Here is a 5,023-nt window from a genome sequence, read left to right on the forward strand (position 1 = left end):
TGAGATCTTGTAGACGTCTGTAAGCTTTTGCTTAATCCTGACATATCAAAACTGAAACATCATGACAATTTATTTAAAGATGATAAAAACTGTACAAAATCAATTCACTTTATTCTCAGAGTGTAGAGATTTGTTTTTTTTTTTATACTTTACCAAGGTATAAATGTTTTATACGTTTTAACCTGATGTACATATGTTTTTTTTCATTGAGTTAAAATCTACTGTAATAAGAATTGAACAGAAAATACACGTACTGTCACAAAAAAAACTGGCAATATTATGTAAAATGTGTTACCAGTACAAAAGTCACTTCAGAAGAAAAAAGTTTTCCTCATCTGATTTCTAATCATGAATTGCATCATTCTGTAAAGTTGCAAAACACGTGTGTGTGTGTGTGTGTGTGTGTGTGTGTGTGTGATGATCAGTGTGTGTTGATTCTGTTGAATGTGATGTCTGTCTGTAGCGGCTCTTTATTCAGCATCAGAGATTAGAGAAGATCAGACTAACATCTAAAACCTAAAAAAAAAACACAAGCAAATGTGTGTCACATTACTGCATTATCCACTTTACAACAACTAAAACAAACTATCTGCATTATTAGTCAGATTTATAAACTAACCCTGTGACGTATGATTTTAAAGCTCTTTTTAACCGTTCAAATTCTGATTCTGCATCCAAACCACCATAAATGATGACCCTTGACCCTTGTCCATAATTTTGTTCTTTCTGTCATGGTTTTATTTATGACAAATAAAGTAATTATAAATAGTTACCATCTTTCCATTAAAACTGACATTCTCTCAAAATATTTAATTTCATAATTTCAGATATAAAAAACCAATGACTATGCAGTGTGTGCATAATTATTAGGCACATTGATATTCTGATCATTTTACTAATTTCAAACCGCATCAATCTTAATAACTACTATCAATTTTGTATTCAATCATTTATGAGTGATATATAATTGTCCATGAAGGCTGGAAGTGAACTCCTTATATTCAGGTGTCTAGAATTATTAAGCAGGTTTTCTTTCACTGATAAAATAAGCCAAATTGCGAAGTTAAGGCATGACCACTGGACAGTGAAATGCTCGCTGGGTCAGCGGGGTCAGAAAAAAACAGGTGGAGAAGAAAAGCGACACGTTAACTGCAAAAGAATTAAGAATTAATGTGAAGAATTAGATGTAAAACCATCAGGAAACATTTAGTCTCCTGTGCCAGCATTTTCCAGAACTGCAGCTTCCTGGAGTCTCCAGAATTTTTGCTTGGGTCAAAAATCCTGAAATGACCCTCACTTAATAAGAATCACATGCTGAAGTGTTGTGAAATACAGGCTTTATGGACAGATAAGTTAAGAGTGACTCTTGAAGCACCAGCATCACGTCCTTTTATACCACTGTTTGAAGAATATATCTTCTAGAATCTGCAGTAAGTTTTAGGAGCTCATTTTTAGTCAATATCTTATCCTGAAAAGTCTGTCTCGCAGAATTAACTTCCAATTCAGTTTAGTATCCTAAAAGAACAATTGCAGGGTGCTTTTATTAAGTAAATAAATACGTAAATTAATTTGTAGTATACTTAGCATGAAATAAATGTATTTCAAATACAGATGTATTTATTTTTCACTAGGTATATTTATTTTTCACTAGGGAAATACTGTTATTTTGAAAACTATTATTTTGAAATAAAAAAGAAACATCAAGTTACTAAACTATAAACTGAATCAAACTCTTTTTAAACATGTTAGTCACAATTACCAAGAAAGTATCCTAAGAAGAAGAAATTATATTAACATTAATTTAAAAAAAACTATATTTTTTTTAATCCTCACTACTCACTCAAGCATCTCCAGTTTATAATGTGGATTTTCCTTCAGATCAGAGAGCAGCTTCACATCTGAATCTCTTAGATTATTTCCTTTCAGATTCAGTTCTCTCAGGTGTGAGGGGTTTGATCTCAGAGCTGAAGCCAGAGCAGCACAACCTTCACCTGTGACACCGCAGTTATACAACCTTCAAAGAATAATTTTACAATCGTAATTACTGTTTCACATGCGTTTCCCAAAATCAGCAGAAACTTGACAAATGTATTTTTATGTATATTTCATAATGGGAAAAATCTCTTGGTACATTTTTCCGATGTGGATAACACTCTACAGATGGTTCTGCATGTCTGTCAGAGCTACAGCTATAAACTATTTGTAAATATTTATTTGTGAATACCAGTGTGTGTGTTTGATCCAGAGAGATGATTTACCAGAGTATCTCTAGTTTACAGTGAGGATCATTCAATCCATCAGAGAGCAGCTTCACTCCTGATGCTCCTAGTTTATTTCCAGACAGATCCAGATGTCTCAGGTGTGAGGGGTTTGATCTCAGAGCTGAAGCTAGAGCAGCACAACCTTCATCTGTGACTCCACAATCCCTCAACCTGTAGAGAACAATGACACTTCTTCAGTCTCTCAGTTCAGGATCTACAGCTCAGATCAGCAGCAACTTCACAATCAGAAACAAACCACAAGATTAACAGATCCAGTCTAAAGCCTTTGCAACTTTCATGTATTTTTTTTGTTAAAGGGGTCATATGATGCGATTTAAATTTTTCCTTTCTCTTTGGACTGTTACAAGCTCTTGGTGCATGAAGATGATCTGTAAAGTTGCAAAGACTAAAGTCTCAAATCCAAAGAGATATTCTTTATAAAAGTTAAGAGTCAACAATGCCCTTCTAAAACGGCTCATTTAAACATGCTCCCACAGCTCTACATCACTATGTGGGAAGATTTGCATAACACCACCCAAATGTTCACGCAAAGAAAGAAGGCATAACTTTTATTCTCGCTGTTGCTGTCAGCGCCATGTTGTGGAGACGCTGTGTGTCTCATTGTGAAAGCAAAGCTACTTTGTTTGGCCTTCCAAAAGAAGACACAACTAGAAATCAGTGGTTAAGTTGTATTTCAACACTGTTCCAGAACAGTCCAACCCAAATATTCAGATGTGTGCCTACAATGCGTCTGTGGCACAAAGGCTGTTTCTATAAAGTGGGGCAGTTACAGATTTGCAAGGACAGTCTGGCGCTTCTGACTTACAGCCTGTAAGTATGTTTACATATTTAAAGGATTTGCCACTGATGATTCAAATGCGAGTTTTGAGCAGTGTAGAGTAGCACTTGTTGTTTCTCTGATCATAAAAGCAGACATGGTTTTAAGTTTACGCAGCGCGATACACAACACAATGCATAAAAGACAGTATAAGTCATTATAATCAGTAATCAAGAATTCATCTTGAAGTGTTTTTAAGACATTGCCACAGTTCTTCTGGATTTAGTTTGTCTCAGTTTGTTCTGTTTCTTGATGGCATTCCAGACACTGGCTGCTGTCAGACTTCTTGTGCAAACAAAAATCTCACTCGATTATTACATTTAATGGCAAAAATAATGTTTGGAAATGAAAACTGATATTTACTACTGACAAACTACAGCAAAACATAGGCCACTAGTATTTTCACCAACAAAAAATGGTTTTAAGTTAATTATTTCTAAGACTTTTGCACAGTACTGTATGTCAGTGAATTACTATCCGTTACCACAGTGAAGTTAGTTCCATATAAGTAATCGTTGAATTTGGCAGTAACAGCCCACGTCAACGCCAATAATTCTAACTTGTGGGTGTAGAAGATTTTTATTAATAAGGTTTTCTATTAATCCAGTATAATCAAGGTGAATTTAGCCACATATGTCTATAGTTATTATTCCATTATAATCTTATGGTTGTAGTATAGGAAGAAAGATGCCTAAGTGACCAGAATGTCCAGACCCAGATGAGAAACATCTGGGAAAAGGGTCTTTCTCCTTACCAGACCAAAGGAGGCCCCTTCTTCTCTGGGGATCAATTGTAAGCATATGGTACTCATGGAATATTAACGCTTCCGTATATGGTATATGCAAGTGAGATACTGACATAACATTCGAGAGATCTCCTTGTAAAGGAACTCTGCTTTATTCTCCTTGAATAAAGTCTTTTTCTTCTGAAAGCAAACCCCAGACTGAGGTGATTCTTCGGAGCTGAGGTAGACTCCATTACTACAGATTTGGCACCCCGATGGGACTGAAAAGAGCAGTAGAGAGATCTACCACTTCTTTTTGAGCTGACCCATGATCAACACAACCGGTGGCCACCATAAAATAAGGTAAGCATTTTTGCTTATAAAAATTGGGATTGTAAGTTGGTTAAGGCCGTTCTGAGTGGTAAGGTCACTTAAAATCTGCTCTTTCCAAATTTAAAAAACTAATAATGAGATATATACCAAAGAAACAAGTGGGTTTTTATTCCTGAAGAAATAACGGCATGCACATATTTGGTTTATAAATAGGAAGGCCTTGGATAGGTAACCTTAAATTGAAACTGGATGGTGTAGGCAGAAACACATGCAATGGTCTGTGCTTATTGGAAGACTGGGGCCAGGAAGGACAGCGCAATAAATCCGTGAAAACAGATTTAGTTAAGGAATCTACAGGGGAAAAAAGTCCCATGGCTACCGCTTTGAGAGAGAACAAGGTGAAAGGTCACTAACTCAAAGGGTGGGCCCTGCAGGTCACTCTAGGGAAGAGTGGAATGTGTTGTTGTGTGTGTGAAACTGTGTCCGGACGAATGTCTGTGTGAGTGATGAGAATGTTTGAACAAATAAATTCCATTATTGAGTGGGTAAACCTGTGCACTGTTCCTGGACCGTCACTTAGGTGTGGCCTTGGAAGTTGGACACAGCTGGTACTTCACTTGAGAGGAAAGAATGTATGATGAGCGCGAAAATAAGGACAGTGGTGAATGATTATCCCACTTAAATAAAGGGAAGCAGAATGCAGAATAAACACTCTGGCTGAATAAAGAGTGTAGAAAGTGTGTGACTGAAGTTTTAGAAAAACAGTATCAATAAAAGTTTGAATCAAGATCTTTAATAGGTTTTTTGTATGTTGGATGTCTGTGTAGCCAAGAGAGAAGGAGAAAATTCTCTGAGACCAGTACAGTG

The 5,023-nt window shown here is 36.1% G+C and overlaps 1 long non-coding RNA gene across 1 annotated transcript in view; it reads right to left on the minus strand.

The window, feature by feature from the left end:
• Positions 1–1,872: 1,872 nt before the first annotated feature.
• The window catches only part of LOC122140667, a 23,492-nt gene continuing 20,341 nt past the window's right edge, over positions 1,873–5,023 (minus strand). Inside the window, exons 2-3 of the long non-coding RNA XR_006157261.1 lie at positions 2,259–2,432; positions 1,873–2,014 (exon numbers count right to left, since the gene is read on the minus strand). This is a non-coding gene — a long non-coding RNA (uncharacterized LOC122140667). The remainder of the gene's footprint in view (positions 2,015–2,258; positions 2,433–5,023) is intronic.

This window comes from Cyprinus carpio, chromosome B19 (genome assembly GCF_018340385.1).
Source record: "Cyprinus carpio isolate SPL01 chromosome B19, ASM1834038v1, whole genome shotgun sequence".
Lineage (NCBI taxonomy): Eukaryota > Metazoa > Chordata > Actinopteri > Cypriniformes > Cyprinidae > Cyprinus > Cyprinus carpio.